Here is a 25,411-nt window from a genome sequence, read left to right as displayed (position 1 = left end):
CTGTACATTGTGCACAAGAACAAGCTGTCATTAAAGCAAAAAATGTAATTCCATCCAGTTCAAATTTAGATCCAGATCCCACTGAAATACTGGAAGCTTTAATTCCAGAATTAGAAGCTTTGAGTTTTTCTTGAAAAAAACCCTTTTTTATTAAAGCAAATGCAAAGAAACTAAAATTTCATTTGAAACCTCATTTTCATGATTTCAAAATAAGGAGATCTGACATAATTTCACGTTTCACTGTTGCTGGCTACCATGCAACAGTACACACTACTGCAGAAACAGTAAATCTTTCCCAGCTGTTTGACATGGATGCCCATAGTTCTCTGATACAACAGAAAGGAACTAGGATGTTACTTTCAATGAGACAACCCAACAATCCAGATTCTATCTTGCAAAACATGATTTGCAAAGAGCTGGGTGTTGCTCTAGTAAGTCTCACAGTCAAGTACTTCTTTTGGATCTTTGTTTGAAAATTTATGTTGTAACTCATCAAAGAGCAATACCCTATTGTACTAACCACTATAGAAATACAGAAAAAGATAACTGGTCTGAAAAAAAGGAACTGTACAGCAGATACAAGATGAACAAAGGTAAATAAAATAGAAATCAAAGACATGAAGCACGCCTGACTTATCTATTGCTCACTAGGGTACACCTAAAGAACTCTGTTGTACTTGTGATCACACAATGTGTTTTACACACATCTTAATGGTTTCACATAAAGATCAGCATCACTTTTTGGGATGATGGTGAAACAGATGTGCCGAAGGCACTGTTTCATTAGGGACTTGCACTTAATTAACCCAGGATATCACGTCATCCCTTTGGTTTGACTAACTCATTATCCTCCAGTCCTTTACAGACTGGTGATGGTTGGTTCAGTAACACTCTGTCCATATTTCATAAACAAAATAAGAATGAATTGTAATCACTATGTTTTTATTAATCTTCCTTTTGCCCAGTATAAGCTACTGTAAGAAATAACGTCTACTAATACATTAGTCTTTCATATGTAATTACTACATGGGCTATTTTGAGAATACCATGCAGTAACTCAGAAAGTAAAAAACTGTGTGTCAACAGGACACGCAATATACTAGATGGTTGTCGCAATTTCCACATTTTGTGCCAAATGAACCTGGCAAAATAATAGAGTTACATATATATATACAGAATTTTTCCAAAACCAAAACTTGATGAAAATACTTTAAGTTAGGAGATGGACTCAATTTTTGAGATTTAGCTAGGTTTAACGTGATTTACCAATTCTGTCTCATTATCCACTCTATTTGCAACAAGATCACCCAGCAGGGTTATCAAAATGCAAGCAGATCTGAACTTAATATTACGTTTTTAGAAATGACAGCAAGCATTAAAAGTTAATATTATTGAGAGTATCATAAGTAGGAGCTTGTCAGAAGTAGATGACAGTTTCTTGCCTACAATTTGTGTGATTTTATGTTACTTCACAAATCACGTCACTGTTGAAAATAGCTTTGCATACTGATTAATAGTGCTAATTTTTATAGAAGAATGTGAAGCATACCAGTAAAAACGTATGAAGTATAACAGAGCCTTTTTTTTTTTTTTTAAAATTCTGAATTAAAATCTTCTTTCTTCTTCTGAAAGAAGTGTGATCAGGTACATATTCTAGAAGAATATGTCCCTTTTGCTAGAAAGGGGCTATTCAAAGTCAGATTAATTATTCAATAAATTTTAAGTTTACAAAGGCCTATTGATTCAGTACAGAAGTTCTGACTTCTAAGACTTAAAAGGATTAAAGATTATGCTCATTTTCCTACTAAGCATCCCTCAAAGAGAAACAACAAATAAACTAATTAGAATTTTACACAGTTTTTATTTCAAATACTTCATTTGTAATTAAGTACTTTAATGGAAAAGATCTTGGACATTTCAAGCTAAAAAATAAGGAATTAAGTATCTGTAAGTGTATCTTTAGTAATCAATTTTAAAATGATATAGAATAATTATTTTAATTAAGAATGGCCTTTTAGATTTAGAGGTAGAATATCAATGTATTAAAAGTAAATAGGTATTCTAATGTATTTGAACATCTTAGAAAGCTTATAGCAAAAGCTGTAAGCTGGAGTATTTACATGCAATCATATCATTAAGCCAAGTTACTGTTGTACCTAACTCTTACTTTATCTCATTTGCATCATTTGCACCAGTAGTTCCAGTGCATCCCTAAATTCAGGTGCAGAAAATTCCTGTCAGTGTTTGCATCATGGGCAAGAATCCTGCTGTCTCTTCCCATGCAGTTTCTTCTTACTGTCCTGGTACCTACGCTTAGTAACACCATCTGAGTCCAGCGTCCATTCCTAGTTGTCCACTGTGAGAGATTGAAATGTTATGGCTACAAGCTTAAACATTGTTATGAAGGACTTTTTGCCCTTTGTGGAAAAACTGTATAAAGAAGCTGCTACCACCAAAGCCCACCTCTTCCTGAATATGCCTCCTGACTGGAACTTTGGACTGTGAGTTAAGCCACCTAAGGGAACATGAGATGAAGGTGACACTGTTATCCAATTATCTCAGGTCTAGGTAGAAGAAAACAAGGCTGAGGGAGAAGAACATATCCACAAGAAAGCGAGACCCAGCACCTGTCCTGAAAATCAGCTCTGGCTGGGTTCAGGGTAGGGGAGGTCATAGCCCACAGGCTCATTTGCTGAGGCCAGGTTTGCACACACTCTCCACGCAACCAAAGGGGGAGGAGGAGGAGAGTTCTGGGTGTGTGGCATAACCTCTGGTCAGAGGCAGTGAACACCCATCCTCCCTTAAACAAACTGGCTCAGTTGTAAACCCCCTCACATCCCAGGAAGGACACATCCACGTGAGACATTCACATGAAAGTCAGCTGAGGAGGTGTCATAAACCATCAAACAACCCTGAAGTGCACCCCAGAGTCATTCCTGAGGCCTTGTACCAGGTGACCGCACATGATGCAAAGTGATGCAACAGATCCAGAGTCTGTTGCATGAAACGGTGTCACGCCCTCCCAGGGGAGGTACTTGGGCATTCCCACCTGGCCCAAACCATATATTAATCCACTGAACTCTGAGTTTTGTGGGACCCTCAACACCAAGAAGACCAGAAGATGAGGACCAATGGGACACTGTTGAGATCTACAGTGGTGATATTTTCTACTTATCTGTCTCTCTGTCCCTCTCTTTCTCCCCCTCCCTTTTTCTACTTCTTTCTATCTCTGTCTTTACCTCTTATTTACTGTTAAATAAAATCCATACTATTGACTTGGGCATATGGTCTCATTTGCACCTTAATTTGGCCAGAGGAATCTCTCTAACAATTTTAATAACTGGACTGTAATAGCTCGAAAAAGGCAGAACTCTTAATGACAACTTGTTAAATTTGTTAACATGTTCTTCACAGAGCTTCCACACTGAAAATAAAAAGCTTTCTGCCTCACTGCCAGGGCATTTTTTTTTCCTTTTCTCTTACACTGATGTAACATTCCTATATTTTGTTTGGGTTCTGATATTATTTTCAAAATGTGAGACCAGACTTAATGAAAGATGAATTCATTACATAATCATTGACTTTATTTTTTGCCTAAAGATCGATCTCCAATATAAAAGCACACAGAAGAAGCTGTAGTGTCATACTTGCTTTGTCAACATGCCTTTGGAATCTGAAGGGGAAAAAAAAAATCCTTGCTTGCTGGCTACAGGATGTTCCTTTCTCTTCCTAACTTTGGAAAATAAACCCTTCACTTCTGCATCTATTTTCCTGAATCAAATGCCAAATAAACACAAAACATCTGAAGACCTTCACCCATGTTTTTAAAAAAGCAGCAATTCCTACAATAACAGATTGAGCACATCACCTCTCTAGAGAAGCGGGAGAGATGTGACCACGTTAGCATTCTTGGAAAACAATAACCATGATGCCAATTAGAAAACTTGGACAAAGGCTTACAAAGAAAAGCACAAACTATACACTTGACAGCTCAATAGAAACACTTTTGCAGCTGTAGTTTTAGTTATTTCCTTTTCTGCAAATAAATTTTATGAAAATCATTAAGTATATAGCTACATATTGTATTTTTTATAATTTCTCTATCTGATTTTAGCACATATAGTAAAAACCTCATGAGACAAGAGTCACAGTTTATAGGCATTGTTAACTGTGACAAACTAGCCTGGGTCCAGTTTAAAGGGGTTTATTAACATTGTACATCTGAAGTTAGGAGGATTAACACTTATCTGATGAATCATATATTCTACTAATAGAAGGCTAAACTTATACCACCAAAGTAAAAGTCACAAAATTTCAGATGTCATTTTTTGAAGTTAGTTTATCTTGATCCCTGGTCACACAATGAGTGCTTTAATACTCTTATGTTACGTTTTATAATTCGAAACACCCGCATTATCTATTTGAATCAGCATCAGGATCTAAACCCAGAATGAACCAACTATATAACCTAGACATTGTAAGTACAAAGCAATTGAAAGCACAGGACACAAAGTATGTCCAAACAAAGACAATCACTCTCAGAAAATTATTCTTAGCAATTCAATTCAGACACTGCATCCGAGCTCTGACGTAATTTCTTTTTGTTATATAGAAGATAAATTTGGCTCTTCTTTCCCATGATAAACAGTGCAAATCAAACCATGCTAATCTCCAGCTCATCATTGAAACATTTCTCTCTTATGCACATTACATTAACAAAAACCAAACAAACCCAAGAACACAAAAAACCCCTGGACTCTGGTTAGCACGAGTGTCAGGGTTGACTGCCAAGATGAACGGTTTTTCATTTCCTGGGAAGCCAAAGTTGTTCACTGTGCCCTTAGGAGAGAAATCAGAAGACAGCAACAGACTAAAATCACGTAACTGGATTTATCTGATATCACAACGTATCCAGTTTGCTTTGGATATTAGTTTTGTATTTTACAATGATGAAAAATGTTTTATATCTCATGAAACAGTGTGACTGCTTTAATCCCAGCAGGGTTGGCTGAGCCCTTCATCTTTCTGAGACAGATAAATACTTAAGTTTATTAGTTAAGAGCTTTAAAACTGCTTTTCTACCTGTCATTATGGTCAGTGAAGACACTGTGACTTTTTGTAAAGGGTGTTTGCCTTGATATTCTTGAGCATGTTTAAGTCTCTTCTCCTCACAGTTTTTCAATGGCCAAGTGTGTCAAACAGCTGAAAGACTCTGCCCCATCAACGCATTTTAGTAGTGATGATCCATATATGGACTGCACACTTTTCAGATCTGTCTGAATCGAAACTCAGTAAGCACCACTGTCCTAGTTCTGAATTCCTGGGAAAAGCCCACTTTCACTACGGTCAGGCTTCAGCATCTCTGTGCTAATGCACTGTGTCCATACTGTTATTTAGGAGGCAAGTGCAACATCCAGAGGCTGACAGCTGAACTCGGTAACCCCAGCAAACACATCACATTGCCGCTGCTGTAAGCTTAGACATACTTGGGACTGTTTCATGCATTTTGAGCTTTTTTCTATAACCTGTCCCCCAGCCTTACACTCTTGTGTTACAGGAGAAGGTACTTAAGAGCAAGCTTTCCAAAACAAGCAGTATATATTTCCCTTTTTTTGCCTATCTCTGCTAATACTTAAGGCTGTTTATTTTTTCCTGTATTTCATGTAGTCCAGCTGAGCTGAATAAGTTGGTAAGCAACACATAAAAATCTTCTATCTGAGCTTTTAGCAGGAGGTTTGTGTTGGTGGTGTTTGTGTTGATGTTCCAATCATTTCAATAGGACTTTGCTATGGGAAAGCAAATGCTATTTCTAATTCTTTCCATGTTGGATACTCTAAAACCAGCAGCATATTAGATTTGTATGCCATACAGGGTTACTTAGAGAAAAAACCTGGCAATTCTTTGATCTTTCCCTTTGGTAGCAGTGGCTAAGTGCCTTGGGGATGGTTTGCAGGATCAACAAAACAGAACATCTAGTTAAGTAGACGTTAACCTGAAGGTCTTTTCATTTGTTTGACATTTGTGAACAGAATGATGACAAGAAGTTGGTACTGCTGAAAGCTGCAGGTTGAGCTTTAAAAAAAATCACAGCGAAAGCGCTATTAAAGCAGGGTGACAGGAATGAATAGCGTGCTGTAAACAAACATGTAAATAAAAATAACTTAAATGTAAAACACACTTTGAAAAAAATGAGGTCCTCTATCACTAGTGGAGTAAAGGGTCATGGCTTTCTACAACGTCATTTTTTCTGATGTAACAGCAGCATGACACGAAACACTGCATTAAGCAGAATTGTCAACATCTGTCTTAAACCAGAAAGGACGTTATAAAAGTTATGAAATGACAGTTATGAAAGGAGAAGGGCAGGAGATGACTAAGGAATACATTTTTGTGGCTCTCTGTGGAGTCCTATCATTCAGGTTTGCTTTAATTTTAATAGGCTCTGTCTCCTGAATTCTCTCAGTAGCAGTACACTGAATATTTGTTGTTACAGAACTTTTTTGGAAAATATATTCAATTTTTAGAAGAAGTTTTGCAAGTGCAATCTACAGACATCTAAAATTTATATAAGCTGTATTGAAGAAGCTACTACAATATCTCTCAATCAGAAAAAAATATATTCCTGAGACAGTTTTACTGGATTGATTTGCATACTAAATGTATTTTCACCATGCTATGGTCATTCAATATACAGAGTGGTAAGTACCTACACAATATGTACTAGATAATACTTTCTTCTTACCTGCATCCTGGTACGGTCTATCTACACTTAGAGAATATGAGGAGATTTCCAGAAGTATAATATTTCCATGTTAGGACATTCCAGTACTTTCTAAAATATTATTTTTAATTCACAAATGCTATGCAAGCACTATCACCAGTGCTACAAGGTTTGAAAGGCGAGAATTCTGTCAGCGTAGAGTTCGTATCAGAAGGCAATGTTTGGCTCCATCTTTGGAACAGATGAAGTAAAAATGAGTTCACATATTCTTATATCTTGATAAGAAAATCATGGTAGCAATTTACCACAGTAAGCATATGTGTAGCAAAATCATAAGCTAAATCCATGTATCTTCAAAACGTCAATAGTGGAAACTAAATATCATCCACTGTCCTACTGTATAAGGCGCAGGCAGCAACACAAATTCTATCAGTGTTTAAAGCTGGCAGGACATGAGATACCTTCAGCCTTGACGTGGCTCAGCTGCATTAGCAGGGAGACTCTGTCCTCTGTAAGGATCTCCGAGTAAATCAGTGAATAGTTCACTTAATGAAAACGTAGGCATGGGACAGTTTGGATGGGCAGTTAGGGGTATTCTTAATCTAGTGGCACAGAACTGCAATTTAATCACCATTAATCTTTAATGATTTCCTAAAAGTCATTTAATAAGATGAAGTCAGGAGTAGGACCTAATTTAGAGGACTCAACTGACTTTTTTTGAGCCATTAACATTATGTCTTCATGAATCATTGACCTTTCCATGATACTGAACATCCATTTTATGCCAGAATCCCTTGTCTTGGGAAAAGGGTAAGAAAGAAGAATATTCTAATTTAAAATTAGCTGTTTTTCCATGCTTTTGAAAAGTGTTTCCCCCTATTTAAGTTCAGCACAGTAATATCAAATAAGATACTTGGTATCAGGCTCCTAAGTGTTATGAAAAAATAAAAAGAAGGCTCTGAGTACAGCTTAAATTCTTTGGGTTTTGAGAGTAAAGAGCATGTATTTGCAAACTAAACTTTTTCAGAAAAAAACCCCTCAAACTAAACGCACTAAATAATATTTCAGCAGAAAACTGAGGAAGTTAAAGACCAGCATAAAAGACAGCTGGAGACAACATTTCTTAGTACTTATAAAACAGCCTACTCTATCAAGAGGACATGGGACATCTATTCTATAAGAACATCTGGAACACAAGGTGATCTGTCGGATCATCTTCTAATCAGTTCCTAGTTCTGACATGAATCTCACCTTTTCATTAATCCTGCCATGAATTTAGACTTGAGTGAATATTGCAGTTAAGGAAGGGTTTCAGTGAGATTGGGGTAATCCTTGAAAATGGTAACAATTTCATATTGAAAACCGAACATTTTCTTAGTAATTTTTAGATGTATTTTATGCAATGTGCTAATTCAAAGTTCTTCAAAATTATTCCCACAAAACACATTTCTCTATAGAACTATTACTTTTCCTGTTGATGACTTGATACATTACTCTGGGTTCCTACAGGTAATTTGTTGATCATTACCTCAGAAAATAAATATATTATTAAACAACAGAGGCTGTACTATGTAACACTGAAATTAGACAGACCACCATTCTGAATTATATTAAAAAAGACAAAGCCCCAAATGTTGCAGCGTGTGAAACTAATGTATACTGTTCCTGTGTTTTAGATTGGCCTGTTGGTCTCCACCCCCTTGTACTTTATTTGGTCCCCATCTAGAAAGTTCCCTTCTCCTGGTTCTCCTATTAGTTTCTGTTCTCCTGCCTGCCCCTCTCTCTTCCCTGTTGGTTGTTGCACCCTTGTCCCTCCCTTATCCCGCCTCCTGGCCCTCAGCCCATTGGTTCTGGTTTTTCCCTGCCCCTAGGAACCCCGATAAAAAGTTGTACCCCTGCTCCCCATTTTGTCTTTTGTTGTTTGCCCGGGGGCCTTCCACGCGTGGAAAAAACCTCGTAGCTGGAACCCTATACAAAAGACCCTTCTTGTTTCTTTTCCACTGATCGCCGCATAGTGGATGTGTGAGTGAGTAGCTGCACCACCTCGGGTGTGCGTCTGTGCCTTCGTTTGGCCCCAGCGCCGAAGCGGCTTTGCCCCCCGCCCCCGACTTGGGACGCTTTTGGAAGGTCGCGGCATTTCACCATCTCGCTCCGCCCGCAGCATTTGGTGCCCGAAGCAGTGACCGCTGCAAAAGGGTCCCTGAAAGTGTCCTCAGTAGCTTTAGCTGCTGGGCTCTAAGTTGCTTTCGGTACTGCCAATACCCGAAGACAGTTTTGAGTTTTACCAAGGCTGCTTTATGCAACAACATTCCTGCAGTGAAGACCGGTCAGATCAGCGGACCACCCTGAGAGCTTCTTTTGATCCCGGATTTGTAAGTTCCAGTGGATCACCGTTATTCTCTTTATTATTTTAGTTTCCTCTCGGGTGTTGGGAAGTGTTTTGGGGAAAATGGGTGCTAAATTAACCCGTCCCCAGCGAGAAGTTCAACTCCAAGTTGAGGGTGCCCTTAAGGGAAGAATTTTGTTATTTGAAGGGGGATTTACCCGTTTTGTTTGTTGGATTTTTAAGTTTCTTCCTCAAGTTTATGCTTCAGTCCAGAAATGTTTTCCATTGCTTGTTTTAACTTACACTGCAGCTAAAAAAACAGGTAATCATTCAGCTGTGATGGGAATGTTTCTTCTCCCCCTGTTGCAAATTCTTCACCTCTTTCCTCTCCCCATGCTCCCCTACCTGCTTCTCCTCCACAGGAGGGATTGAGAGGTCGATCCCGTCAGTTGACACAGAGTTGCCATTGTCTCTCTGCCCCCTCTCAGTCCCTTTTGCCCCCTTCTTGAGACGGGACTGATCACCCTGTCTCAGACTCTACCTCAGCCCTTTTGCCTATGCCCCAACGTCTGATTGTGTCTCCCCTAGTTGTCTCACAAGATGGCGCCGGCAACGTGGCCAGCCACATCATATTGTCTCCCCCAAACCCCGGGTTTCCCACGCCCACCAACGTGCTTGGTCCCTCTCCTACTCCGCCCCTCGCGTCGTTGGGTGTGTCTTCGTTGGGCCCTCCCTTGGTGTCGTTGGGCGTGCCTGCATTGGTCCCCACCCCTTCCATTGGGAACCCTGCCCCTGGGAAACTACACCCTTCTGGTTCCCACACCATCGGGACCGCAAGTGGGTGTGGACGTGACTGGAAGTCGGCCATCTTGGGTTCTGCTAAATGGCATCGGCTGCTCTGAACCCTACCTGCCAATACTTCCCCTTCTTCTGAACAAGAAGAGAGTGATCTCTCAGATGTCAAAGATCACTGGGCTGGGGTGAAGAGACAAGCTGTGAGAGATGGAGACTGGGAGCTAGCTGCTAAAATCAGTGTTGCTTCAGTCACATACCTCAGAGGGAGGAACCCCAGGTGGGAGCCTATCCCATATGGACAACTTAAAGAATTGTGCAAAGCAGCCAAAGATCATGGGCGTGGGTTCCCTTACTTTAAAAATTTATTAGCAGCCACCTTCTCTGCGCTCACTCTAGTCCCGTACAACCTTAAAAATATTATGTTGTGCCTCCTTTCTTCAGCTGAATAGATGCTGTGGGAAAGGACTTGGAAAAAGAAATTAAGGGAACTCCTCCAGATATATCAGAGGGATGCTAATCAGGTACCTCTAACCTCTGACCATTTATGTGGAGAGGGGAATTATGAAAAGCCTCAAGACCAGCCTCAAGATATTCCAGAGCTGGTCTTGGAAGACATTAAAAGAGCAGCAGAGAAGGCACTGCTTCTTACCCCTACCGATTCCACTCCATCTCAAAATTTCTCTAACATCAAGCAAGCTATCAATGAGTCTTTCATAAAATTCATTGATAGACTTAAAGAATCGGTAGAGAGACAAATTGAAAACAGAGAAGCACAAAAAGAACTTTTATGTGTGTTAGCTATGACAAATGCCAATGAAAATTGTAAAAAGATTTTGAGAACTCTCTGTCTTGATCCTGCTCCCACTCTCAATGCCATGATTGAAGTCTGTACGAAACAGACTTCTCCAGAAATTATCATCACGCAGGCAGTTTCTAAGGGAGTGGCTGAAGAAATGGCGGTGACAGCCAATGAAAAAACGCATTTTTTAGCTGTGGTGAATTTGGTCATTTTATGAAAGACTGTCCAGAGTTCATAAATAATATCCCATCTCAAAGACTTGGTAAAATGTCTCTTACAGACTGTCCTACTTGCCAACATCACCACCAGAGGCATCAAAAAAATGGACATCTGAGCATGGAGTGGCCTTACGCGGTGACATCAAATCAGAAGCCGTTCAACCCCGCCGTGCATGTCACAGCCCAGACTCCGCTGACGACAGCTTAAATTGGTGCCACTGTGAATGGGACAGAGAGACCCAAGTTTCCGAAGCCTTTCACCACCTTCAGGCAAGAACTTGACTCCAGCTGCTAAGAGGACTGTCTATTGACTTTTCAGATTGCGACATATACTTAATTCCCACAGAACAATATGGGCCCTCAGACGGCCCCAGAGACTTCCTAATATTAGGAGACCCTATTCACGGCCCAGAACAAATACTTGTAACACCTGAAGTACAGACTGTGGGCCTGTGTAAAGAACTCCTAGTGACTGTAACTTGCCTTGACCCACCATGGAGACTGACCAAGGGATCACCTATCACACAAGACTTCCTACTCCCACCCCATTGGAACAACAAAGGAAGAATTCCAGCTGTATATTGCACAGAAGTAGTGGGTCCCAATAAGCCCTTTTTAGAGTGCCAGCTCCAAAATAAAAACTCGGAGTTATATCTTACAGGCATGGTTGACACCGGAGCTGATGTAACTATCATTTCTTGCTCCGAGTGGCCCAAACTTTGGAAGCTGAAACCAGTAAACGGGCATATTTCAGGGATCGGAGGGTCCACAGCTTCCATGCAGAGTGCAAATAATATCATAATAGAAGGACCTGATGGCCATGTTGCCGCGATTCGGCCATTTGTGGTGCAGGCTGGCCTCACCTTATGGGGCAGAGACCTATTATCGCAATGGGGAACTTGTCTAGAAATCCCATCTCCATCGCAGGATTTTTAGTCGGAGCCACTGAAAAGCGCGCTACTCCACCTCTCACTTGGAAAACTAATCGTCCAGTGTGGGTTGATCAGTGGTCCCTTCCAGAAGAAAAGTTATGCACGCTTGAGTCCCTCGTGGAGGAGCAACTCCACGGGGAGTACAGTTCCAACAAACAGCCCCTGGAACTCCCCTGTCTCTGTTTTAAAAAAACCAGGCAAAGACAGGTGAAGGCTCCTCCACGACCTCCATAAAATCAACAGTGCCATTGAAGATAAGGGTCCCTTGCAGCCAGGCCTGCCTTCACCCTCTATTCTGCCTCGCACATGGAAGCTAGCAGTGAATGATATTAAAGACTGCTTTTTCACCATCCCCTTACATCCTCGTGATGCGCCCAGGTTTGCCTTTTCAGTACCATCCTTGAATCAGCAAGCTCTGCTTAAAAGGTACCATTGGCGAGTTCTCCCGCAAGGGATGAAAAATTCACCCACTATTTGCCAGTGGTACATAGCCCACATCCTCTCCCCAGTGTGGAAAAGGTTCCTGAAGGCTGTGATTTTCCATTACATGGACGATGTCTTAGTCTGTGCTCCAGAACAAAACTACCTAGATATAACATTGCAACAAACCATCCAAGCTATTGAAAAGGGAGGGTTTGAGATCCAACAGGAGAAGATACAGCACGTTTGCCCATGGACTTTCCTTGGCCTCCAGATAGGTGAGCAGACCATCGTACCCCAGCAGCTTACCATCAAAGATGACCCAAAGACACTTCAAGATCTCCAGCAGCTTTGTGGGTCTATTAACTGGGTTCGTCCTCTGCTGGGAGTGACGACAGAAGACCTCGCGCCACTGTTGGACCTTCTCTGTGGCAGCGAAGAACTAGACTCGCCCAGGACCATCACCCCAGAGGCCCGAGATGCTATTACCAAAGTCCAGCAGGCAATGTCATCCCACCAGGCTCACTGCGCTGAACCGACCCTGCCCTTCAATTTCCTTGTTTTAGGTAAGTAACACAGACTACAAGGGCTGATTTTCCAATGGGACACTGCCCAAAAAGACCCTCTGCTCATTATTGAATGGGTCTTTTTGCCACAGCAACCTGTAAAATCTATCACCACACCACAAGAACTCATGGCTCAGCTCATTATGAGAGCCAGAGCTCGCCTCTGCACCCTCACAGGGTGTGAATTCACATGTATACACCTTCCATTAACCACAGGAGCTTTGGAGCATTTGCTCCAAACAAATGAGCACCTCCAGTTTGCCCTAGACAGTTAAACCAGTAAAATTTCCATACCAAACCAAGTCATAAGCTGTTTAATTCAACTTTTAATTTGGCCCCAAATTCTTTGCAAAGTCACAAACCTCTCAAAGCCCTGACAGTATTTATGGATGGCTCCGGAGGGTCCTGCAGATCTGTCATAACTTGGAGGGATCCTGAGACACGGAAGTGGGAGTCCGATGTCGCTGTGGTGGAAGGCTCCCCACAAATTGCAGAATTAGCAGCCGTTGTCAGAGCTTTTGAAAGGTTTGAAGAGCTAAGCAATTTAGTTACCGATTCAGCTTATGTGGCTGGAGTAACTGCTTGGGCAGAACATGCTCTTTTAAAAGAGGTGTCTAACCTAAAATTATATCAGCTGCTTTCAAAATTAGTTTACTTACTCTCCCACCAAAAGCAGCCTTTCCATGTTATGCATGTGAGGTCGCATACCGACCTTCCTGGACCCATCACCGAGGGAAACCGGAGAGCTGATGCTCTGGCCATGCCTGTGCAAGCTCCCAGAGTGCCAGGCATCTTTGCACAGGCCAAGCTGAGCCATACATTCTATCATCAGAATGTCCCAGCCCTAGTCAGAATGTTTCAATTGACCCTTGAACAAGCAAGAGCAATTGTAGCGACTTGCCCAAATTGCCAGGTATCAAGTACCATCACTCAGTTCTGGAGTTAATCCCAGAGGTTTAAACAGCTGCCAATTGTGGCAGACCGATGTCACCCACGTACCACAATTTGGTAGATAGAAATACGTTCACGTATCAATAGATACATTCTCTGGAGCCACTTTTGCATCAGCCCATGCAGGAGAAAAAGCAAAATATATCATAAAGCATTTTCTCCTTGTTTTTGCCACCCTAGGAGTCCCATCTGAAATCAAGAGTGATAATGGCCCTGCTTATGTTTCCCACAGACTGCAAAATTTCTTTAGTCAGTGGGGCATAAAGCACAACACGGATATCCCCTAGTCCCCACAGGACAATCTATCGTAGAGCGGGCCCACCAAACTATTAAAAGAGTCATTGATCAACAACAGGGAGGGGCAGAGATAAATTCTCCAGTTGAGAGACCCTGCAAAGCTCTTTTTACAATCAATTTTTTAAACAGTTTGTTTTCAGAGCCCACCCCCCCTGTATTCCAGCATTTTACGAATTCAAGCCAAGCCAAATTAGAAGATCACCTGCCAGTGTTGATCGAAGACCCTGAAAGTCACCAGATACTAGGCCCTTTCCCACTTATCACTTGGGGGAGGGGATACGCTTGTGTTTCTATGCCCAAAGTGGCTCCCAGGGAAAAATACTAAACTGTACCTTGGGTCGACGATGCCTGCTCCAGAAAACCCCAAAAAAGATGACAGCACACCACAATGAGACAAAGAAGCCTCCAAAGATGAGACCAGTGCTGCCTGGAGACGAAAGCAACGCAGATTGACGGGACATGACAGTAACATCTAAGTGTCCTTCACCAGGCATTTTTTACATATAAACCCCCTGTTACTTACCTGTATCTGTGTCCCATCCTTTGTTTTTCCTATTACCCTACCCTTAACCATGTTCCCTGTCTCCCTCATTTTTAACCGTCACCCTTCCCTTTCATTTCTCTTAAAGGAGGGGGGGGGGGGGGGGGGGGGCTGAAAGAAACCAACAAATTTATTTCAAAACCAACAAATTCTTTCAAATTTAATTTATAATTTTGCTTTAAAAACCCCTAGAAGAGCCAATCCCAGCCCCACGTACCACAATGATTGCCCACCTCTGGTTCCTGCTTGCACCATGAATCTCCATGGAGCCACAACCTGTCATCGCATACTAAAAGCATCATGTGATGATTCAAGAAATACAGGACCATGCTAAAAGCTGCAAGTAAAGAGGGAACCTAAGCGGTTCGAAGATCTCTGTGGACATTGGGGGTTAAAAGGGTGGCTGAACTTTTTGCCCCATTCTGCTTTATGGAATATTTACTTTTATGTGTTTATTTAATTCCTTTAAAAGGTTGCTTTTTAAATCTTTGAGACAGGCCCTTCTTCAAAAAATACAGAAGGGGGAAATGTTGCAGCGTGTGAGATTAATGTATGCTGTTCCTGTGTTTTAGATTGGCCTGTTGGTCTCCACCCCCTTGTACTTTATTTGGTCCCCATCTAGAAAGTTCCCTTCTCCTGGTTCTCCTATTAGTTTCTGTTCTCCTGCCTGCCCCTCTCTCTTCCCTGTTGGTTGTTGCACCCTTGTCCCTCCCTTATCCTGCCTCCTGGCCCTCAGCCCATTGGTTCTGGTTTTTCCCTGCCCCTAGGAACCCCGATAAAAAGTTGTACCCCCGCTCCCCATTTTGTCTTTTGTTGTTTGCCCGGGGACCTTCCACACGTGGAATAAACTTCGTAGCTGGAACCTTATACAAAAGACCTTTCTTGTTTCTTTTCCACTGATCGCCGCATAGTGGATGTGTGAGTGAGTAGCTGCACCACCTCGGGTGTGTGTCTGTGCCTTCGTTTGGCCCCAGCGCCGAAGCGGCTTTGCCCCCTGCCCCCAGCTGGGGACGCTTTTGGGAAGATCATGGCATTTCACCATCTCGCTCCACCCGCGGCACCCAAATATCCAAAGTATTAAAGCAAATGTGTTGGTTTCCACTCTGAATCTCTGCCCCAACACACTATAACATCTGGCAAAGATATACCTCCAAAGTTTGGCAGTGAACTGTGCCTAAAAAAGAAAAGCTTCCTTTTTCAGAAAAATGCATTACTGCTAATTTTGCTATATTTTTTAGTATACAGGGAACTGTCAAAAGAAGCCTTTTCCTCTCTAACCAGACTATTAGTCTTTACTGTTATCTCCTGGCATCCTGCTTTTTGTGCACATTCCAAATGTCATCTATTATTGATAATGTTCTCTGAACAGCTGCATTGATGTGAAAGCTACAAAAAGAAATTTACAGCCATTTACTGTAGTTAAATGTAAAAAACCCAACTCTGTAATTACTGAAGGGCTTCAAAATTTTTCCTGTAAATTTTTCTGCAAAAAACAAGATTGACTGCTTGATACCAACATTTCCTCTAAATCTATTTTCATTCCTTAGATCATAGTCTCTTCAGTTCATACTGAAGTTATGTCAGTATGTCAGACTTTGTACGTCAGAAACTCAGCCATGAGTCCATGTATTTTGCAATGCTTAGCACGTTGAATTAGCATCTCTAAAGCAGTATCTTCTATTTTTTTAACATACTGTCACCTTCCCAAAGCAGAGAAGAAATGGCACAATATATTTCATTCTACTCTGTTTTGACTTTCCTTTGATCACCTTTGGCAAGCATTGCTAAGATCAAAAAAACCTCTAATTTTCAGTGAAATTTCCAAAATAAAAACAGAGTGTTTTAGCCAGTCTACTAGATAAGCTTCACTTTGATTATGTATGAAGTGTAAATGTCCACACCGCATTTTGTAAATAGTAATGTGTGTAATTATACTGCAAATAATGTAATAAAGACAAATGATGAATTAGAAGAACAAGCTTGTTATATCGGTGATAAACTGTGTTCAACTCCATACACACACAGGAGAGGCTAGATTGAAAGAGCATTGCCTACCTCACAGACCACGTGTTAGTTACATCTGACAGATGTAAAGATCTGTATAGACAGATCAAAATGTGTGAAGACAAATTATCTTTTAAAATAGAAAACAAATATTGCCATGACAAGCTGTAATTTCAACATTTTTGACATTTTGGATGGGAGCCACCACTTAGTCAAACAGACTGCTGAACATTCCCATTACTTTATCTACAAATGATGGCCCATTTATGCAGCTGCCCATGATGCCCATTAAAAGGAGTCTAGATTTTCCCTTGAGACTACTGCACTTTTTCTCCTGGCTACAGATATCCAAGTCAAATCCATGTGGAAAGCATGGCAAGACCTAATAACAGAGAATAAAGCAGCCAGTATCTGCAAAGTAGGGCTAAGGAACTATTCCTTCTACATTAGATAGCAATGAAAAGACTTTACTTTCAAGGTCTGAATTTGAATGCTGTGTAGCAAAATATTTGAAGTCTTCTCTGAAGAAGTTTAAAAGGAACTGCATGATTTTACATCTATCCTTGAAAGGCATAACAGTTTAATATTTATCAGGCAAAGCAGATTTTGGTAAACAGCAGAGTAAGTAAAATGCTGCTATGCTCTTACTTTCTAAGTTAGAGTCTGCTCTTTCTTTTAAGCACAGGAGAGTGGTTTGTAGATAGAAACTTTCTAAAAGTCTTTCTTGCCTTACTTTAATATTTGCAAAATATCAACTGTCACTATGTGATTACTCAAAATTGTATTTAACTCAATATTTTTTGAAATGGTATTAATAAAATCTGCTTGACTGTGTTTTCTCTAGCTTAAGAGCAGTCTGTATACATTGGCAAGGTATTTTTAGGACAGTAAACATGCTTTATGAAAAACAGGGGCTTGCTGTTAGTTATTTTTCTGAATAGAATATAGGCATATTAATTATAACAGCAATTATTCTGATTTTGATTCAACATTCACAGGACCTTTTATACTAAAAACAGAACCAAAAAAATCTGGTGAGTATGAAAAATAATTCTTTACTTCTACCTCAACATCAAAGCCACTAAAATATTCAGAGGATGATGAATGTGCATAAAGAATGCTTATATTCCTCGAGATTATCAGAATACAAAATAATTTGCTGAATGTGGTAACTGATGCATAAAATTATATCAGCATTAACTAGTTGTACTTTCTTGAGATTCCTTCGGGATTATGAACCAAGACAGAAAAAGACTACCTGCTGATGGATTGGAAAAATTGAGTAAAGTTTATGAACCTGGAGAACTATCATGAATACTTTAAAAACCTCATCTAGTTAAGACGAAAATGCTGGATATCCCAAAATAAAAAGAAAGGCTAATCTGTCCTAAGGAAGACCAGGAAAACTAGAAGAGAAACAGCCACATAGTCTATCCTTTGAGGACTGCATCATATGTCTGACACGAGCTGAACTCATCCTCTGCCCCCAGGCACCAGTTAGCACTGCTGGCTAAGCACAGAGAGCACATATGGACATCATAAGTGATGACAAAGCTAGGTATAAACCAAACTGAAGCTCTTAAACCAAGAGGAGGAAAGGGGAAGTGATTAATTTGTCTGTCTGGTTATTTAAGATGATTATGCACCAGGTCCATCATTCCTGTGTAGAGCCTTGAATTAACAAACACTGAAATCTTCATGCAGAGAGGTTGGAAATAGATGATATTTAAGGTCCCTTCTAACGCAAACCATTCTACGTATCTAAGAAATATGAATACATTAAGAAAACTCATGTGCACATAGCGAGTGATGCCTCGTCTACAAAGGTAGAACATCCCAGTTGCTGTTTACTGGTTCTGTAAGAGGAAAAGGCTTACACAGAAAGCAAAAGGCCAAGCATGTCAACTCTGTGCTCTTCAGGTGCAGGTTCTGGGGTGGTATGAAAATAGTAGAATTAGCTAGTAAGGATTGAGAAAAAACAATAAGCAAGCAAACAAACAAACAAAACCCCAAACCAGTGCAAAAAACTTTCATACATTCTTCAATATGGATCTGAATAATTGCTGTGCAGTCAGGTAGCTTAGCTGAAAATAATTAACTGAATTTCAGTGATTTAAGGCTAAGCAAGTGTCAGACAACAAGCCTTACTGGGTTCGTGTTTTTCAATATTATATAAAATTGAAAAAAGTCACCCCCAAAAAGTTGTAACCACTCTCATAGATGCTTTAAATACGTACATTCTTCTTCATCTTCTCTCCCCCTCTCTGTTCTCTAGTCCTTTAATCCACCATATTAAAACCTCAAATGATTAACACAGTGCCTCTGGGCAGGTCTCTGCCTCACCAGCATTCAGCACCTGCAACTCAGAGTAACTCAGCAGCTCACCTTTACCTCACAGACTCACAGAATGAGAGCTGTCATCTTGCGTGTCACTGAGCTTGGGGAAGAGCTAAGCTTAGCTTCTTTCTTAATGAGTGCAGATTCAATACTTGCACGGCCATCTTTCCAAAGAGATGCTCTAGCCCTGAATTTTTTTTGTATTTCAGGATCATGAAAGAAAAAGCACAGAAATTTTAATCCCCTCTTCAAATGTTTTTCCATATTGCACAAACCAAAAAAATCATTCGAGACAATTAGTAAAACAGAATACACACAAAAATCCATGCAGGATTAATTTTTCACCTTTTTAAAAATTCAATTGAATTATCTATTTCAATACCTGTTAGATTTTTACTTGAAATTAATCATTAATAGGTTTGGACAAGAAATCAAATTTGACTGTCAGTAGATTTCACATTAATACTTGTATTGGAAAAGAAAGGATATTAAAATGCAATTTATCCAATCCAATGATATCAAATAGAATATTGGTCTGTCAGTCATAGGCAGACAATCTAAGTAATGCATCTACCCAGCAGATTTAATGACTTTTATGCTCATATACTTTTTAGAACTATTGTAGAAATCTGACTCTAGGTCATAGCAGGTGTACTTCTCATGAATGTTTCGTAAAGCTCCAGCTGACTATGCATATTATTTAGAAGTGGTATATTTTTATCTGCAAAATATATTTCAAGATTTCTGAAGGCAGCTGGATTTTCAGAGAAGAAATCTTTTAATGAACTTACTGCTCAACAGCTGCATGTCTTATTATCCATACTTATTTCTCAAAATACAAAACCCCCATTGATGATAAAGCCATGTAATTCTAAATTTCCACCAGTTCAGGACTTAAATAGATACATCCACAGACTTATATTTCTGGCAAATATGAGTAAGTATACTTTGAAATACCAAAAACCAAGGCATTACATAATCATGAGTGTAGATTAAATCTACCAACCCAGGCAGATATGTGATCCTATTCCCAAATATATTTATTACATTTATTGCAACTGATATATCATTTTACTTTGCTTAAAAGTAATTGTCCTACTCATTGTTCTTTGGAATAATTGGTCAACCAGAGAAATAAGGTATTTGGCAAATAAGGAAAAGGGAAAATTAGGCACAGGTCAACTGATATCTTGATTAGGGGCTAGTGAAGAAAACCAACCAACCAAGCTGTAATCACCTACACTGCAGCAAAGGCATCCATCTCAGAGGTGATACTGGTACCATGGCATAACCAGACAAGAGAATCAGCAAACACTTGCGTGGTTTAGGGATATTGATGCAAAGCTCAACAGATTGAACTGAATCAGCCTAATTGTTTTTCCCTGTTATTTGTAAAATACAAAGCCTCACTCTTGAGATTTTTTAAAAACCCCAAATCAAACAATAAACCACAACCAAATGCAAACAAACAAAGGCAGAAGCAGCTAAACATTTTGTTTGGGAATCACAAAATATTTATTTTCACATGCTTAGAAAAAACCTAAAACTTTCCTTAAGATTTCCACAAAATAAAAAGACTGCTGCCACTATAATAGACACACATTTCTCACTCTGAGCCACCTACCAAACAGCGATAGTCTCTTTCTTTTAAGCAAATGGTCTGGATTATTTCTGTGTAGTTCTGCTTATAAACTCGCAAACACTAACAGTACTTCAGAATAAGTGCTGAGTTTCCTGTCTGGCTCCTACACTCATCATTGCAAGTAAGAAATCTACAGCAAGAAAAATATAGAACTCTACTTTAAAGTCAACCTTAATTGAATGGAGCAAAGTAGTATCACTTAAGCTGTATAAAAAGTACATATAATCGAATTTTGAAAGAAAGATGAACTAATATGTACAAATATACACCCTAAAGGTTCACTAACAATATTAGAAGAAAAATCCCAAAGGTTAAGGCAAATTTATGCTTTAATTTGCTTTCTTTTAACTGAAGGACTACTTAGAAAGGAAAATCAAATTATTCCCAAATAAAAAAATGGTCTGTTTAATGATAAGAAATAATTAAATTCAAATTACTGATTTCTCCATCATTTATTGAGAATCAACCACCCTAGCATTTGGGTAGTATTTTGCTATTTTAAGGAATGCACAGCAACCATGCAAACTGTAGTACACAAAGTGCTACCCAGCTGATGGTTTTCTGCACTGCACTTGCTCTGTGCAAGGCATGTTAAGTACTGGTAAGCAATGCAGTGCAAGACTCCTACAGACTGTGCACACATATGTGGATGCTAAAAAGCAGGAGCAGAGGAATTTTCCAGCTGTTGAAGCATTTGTAAAGTTTTTTCTTTCTCATGCTTTAGCTGAGAAACAGTGAAAGATGGTTTTGTAAACTAAGTCTCTATCTGACACCTGCAAGGTCTTGTTTTGGTTCATTGAAGAAAAGATTTTGAAATGGGTGGTTATACTGCTCAGCCACTCACTGTGGTGGGTGGCTAGCCAAGGGGCCAATCATATCATTTCTCTTTTGCTATCCATGCTATGAAAGGATGGGGTTTTGGCATTAAAAGGTCAGCCTTCGATCATACTTCTCTGACATGAATGCATGTCGTTTTTCATCATCCCTGTGCGCAACAGCAACACATACACACTTGCCTCTTTCAAATATAAGTTCTAGCTTTTCCCAAATGATAAAAACAAGAGTTAGCCACAATCACTCAGAATCTGCACCAATGAAGAGAAAATATTCACTAAGTGTTTTGTGTTTTCCATCTAAGCAAGCATTTTGGTGAAATGCAATGCCCTAATATGGCCTCCAATTTAGCTGTGTATTTTTCAGCAGTCAAAGTAGATCTGCTTTTGCTTGTTGCAACAACAGAAAGTTCAAGAAATGTTATTTTTTTCCTCCTTTTGCAGCTAGAGAAAAATAGGCACTCTTTGATCCAGGAAAGCATGAAATTTATAATCATATGATCCAGTTCAGAGACCCAGTTAATGTGTTGTTGAAATGATGCTTAAAGGAACTGCATGAAGCTTAAAAAAAGTAATTCAGATTCTATACCAAGGAGACATATTATGTAGGTAGGGGGACTTTGCAGAAGTAACTAATGGAGAGTAATGAATCACTGCACCCTTGTGGGGTATGCCCGGCCCCTGCCCTGGAGGGATCGCTGCTGAGATAAGAGATTTCGCAATCGCCCAGCAGGACTCCCTGGAAAGGCAAACACTTCTTTGGTCTCAGCAAGAAAAGACAGACCCACAATCCTTTAGGAGAAGCTATGCAGATCCTTCGTAACCCATTGGCCTGTACCCATCCCAGATCCTCTGTAACCCATTGGTCCTTTACCGATCCCCTGTACCCCTATAAAAGCAAGCCCTCTGGCCCCTGTGGCGCAGAGAGGGTTCTCGTCCCTGGCTTTCCCCTTCGCCGGAGGGGACCAACAATAAAGCTACCTTCCATGCGGAACCAGCCACACGAGCCTCTCCTCTCTCTCTGGTCTGGCTTGGCCTGGAGGCTGCCCTGCAGAGCTGAGCTGGAATCACGAGCTGATAATCACTAAATAGCTGACAGTCTCTGCAAGGGCCCTCCTGCCAGCAGCTGAGGGAAGACACCGGGCCTCGCGTAGGTGATTCCTTTCGGGACCATCTCCCCAGACCGGTCACCTCTTCCTGGGTTAGAGCCGCTGACCCCTATCACCAGCTGTAATACACCCTCATATTTGTCTCAGCAGTTCTGGCTTTGACTGGTTCTTTGGGATGTCATATTTACATTTTGGCTAAAAATCACATGCTTTTCCCAACGACTTTCCATGCCACATTTTATCTTGTAAAATTAAAATAAGGTAACAGTATTGTAAAAAAGAACAAAATTTAAGGATCTTATAAAAAAACATTAATTGATAACCCATCAGGTATCTCAGTGAATCCCAAAGCTGATTCAACTAGACAAGCATTACTATGGGAAAGAAGCACTGATAAATAGCCTTTTACCTAAAATTAATCAGTTCCAGAATATGAATTTTATTCCTGGACACTATCTTCTTTCCTTGATCTAGTTAAGTTGAATTTTTGGTAAATGAAGAGGATACCCTAACTCTCAGATTCCAGATCTTTTCTCCTGAGACTTAAAAGTCATCAGCATAAAATCCATGGTTTGAATGAGTGCTTAGCATTGGCCAAACCAAATACATGAAAGCTCATGGTTGTAACACGCAACTCCACAGCAAGAAGAGATGTTTCTAAAGCACAAATTATGCTATTGAGAACACAGGCAGAAAAAACAGTCCATTAAATTTAATCTGCCTACAGACTTCACACACCAGGAAAAAAGTGAAATTTACAGCACAGCAAAGCATTTGATTTACTACAGATACTACATGGGAACTACCTCAGGAACTTCATCAGACATTCTTCTGGCCACTCTAACTACTGAAGGGATGCAGCAGAGCGCAAGCAGAGAGCCTGCACTACTGTCCAGCTACTCCTACTCATTCCTTTAGGCCAAGCTGAAGCCTCAGGCAGCCATCAAATAATGAATGCATCATCCTGCAATTCCTGGCAATGTTGTTTTACACAACTCTTATTACTATCTCTACTACTCAATTTTTTTGGCTGTCCATATATATACCTTTAAATGGAAGGCAGTTTCTTATCAGAAACCCACGAACTGGACATGATAAGGATAATCCTACCACCTGTGTTCACCCCTTGTTTTCATTACACTTTTTCTACCATCTTGCTTTGACCTTTAAATAAAAGTCAACAACCAAAAAGAACATGTCTAAACCGAAGGAAGTTGTTAATGGCTACTCTATTTTTTTTTTTTTTTTTGAGGATGCATCAGTTTTTGCTTTTTTATCATGTCCAGGGATTTTTTTACATACAAAAAAGTCCTCAAATGCCTGTTCAGGCCCCTCAGGAGCACAGCACTCAAAGCCATAGAGGGGAGGTCTACCATGCCCACTGTTGCACAGCCCATTGCATGCTCTTCCACTGAAACAGTATTTTAATGTAGAAGTAAAGCTGTCCTTGCTTCTTCATATGGGCCCTGGCATAAAATCCTTCATGTTTAAAGGTGTTTGTTCTTGCAGAACACCAGCTATCTGTTGTTGAAATCAAGGATGTTGGGCCGTTACCATTTCAGAAAGACTAAAGGGATACATTGTCACAAATTAGTATTTGAGATGACTGCTGAGTATAATTTAGAAAATGTGGATTTTCTAGCTCACTGCTAGCCTGAAGTACTTTAAGATCAAATTATCTCCATCAGAAAATGAGCAAAACTCCACTAAAATAAACTGAGAAATAAGCTTACATAAGCACCAAAAAAATCTACCCCAACTAGAATAATTTGAGAGTGACATGGGAGGACCTGAAGTTCTCATATAAAAATCAAGATAAACTAGATCAGCAGATCAATACCAGAGAGATAAGAATTTCCTGGGCACATCCAGAGAAACTCAGCCATTGCAGTTTTCGATGAATCATCTGCTGACATTTTGGTACTTTTAAGCTATTTTTTAACATCACATTATATTCTCACACACACACATAAATATGCATCTGAACCTGTATGTAAGGAGTGTTTTGATTTGAAGATACACACAAGTACATACATACAACCACATGCACAAATGTGCACTCACATAGGATGGGAATTCCAATATATACATTCCAATATATCCTGAAATAGAATGACTATTCTACATTTGACAGAAAGTAATCATAATACATAAAAGACAGTATGCCTTGTAGATGAACCACACAAATCTGACATTTTTTGCAGCTTTCTTTTAATCTATGCAGACTTTTCCCAAGTTCATGAAGATACTAGATAAAATACTACTCAGATCCTTAATCACAAAGAAAACTGAAACTGGACAACACCTTACAGAATATTTTAAAAAGCAGCTGCTTGATTAAACCCTTATCATTTCATTTAAGGAACATTTCCACATCTATTAAACTCAGCATGGTTTAAATTGTTTATAGGACAGACATAATTTTTTAAAAAGGCACAATCCAAGCATTATTATGGTTGTTATTTCAAATATTTTTTGTTGTAAAAATTGTGAAATCAAATTCTGAAGAACAGAAGATCCATCTATGGGAAGGCTTAAATAGGTAAACTTGACAAATAGGCAAAATTATTGGGACAGATATAGCAAAACCACTTTTCAAGGCAGTCTACTGGAAACTACATTTTAAAGTTATAGCACAGCTATGAAACGAACTTTCTTATGATTAATGCAGCATTTAAACGACAACTAAACAAAATCAATTTAACTCACTCGAGTTATTATGCCTGAAACTAATGACAATGATTGATCTACTTTGTCTTTTCTTCTCCAATAACATCTGCAGCCAAATAGGCTGAACAGTTTTCGGAAGGGCATATGGGAGAGAAATCTCCAGAACAAATTAATTTTACATGCCTCAGGATAACAGAAAATTGATGATTTTGTCTCAGAATAGCACAATTTCTACATTTAAGACTCAGTG

General features: G+C 39.8%; 1 protein-coding gene across 4 annotated transcripts in view; it reads right to left on the bottom strand.

The window, feature by feature from the left end:
* LUZP2 (leucine zipper protein 2) overlaps positions 1 to 25,411 on the bottom strand; it is a 218,499-nt gene that overhangs the window by 75,275 nt on the left and 117,813 nt on the right. The window lies entirely within an intron of this gene.

This window comes from Corvus hawaiiensis, chromosome 6 (assembly GCF_020740725.1).
Source record: "Corvus hawaiiensis isolate bCorHaw1 chromosome 6, bCorHaw1.pri.cur, whole genome shotgun sequence".
Classification (NCBI taxonomy): domain Eukaryota; kingdom Metazoa; phylum Chordata; class Aves; order Passeriformes; family Corvidae; genus Corvus; species Corvus hawaiiensis.
Note: the sequence above shows the minus strand (reverse complement) of the source record. Positions and strands in the feature narration are given on the sequence as shown.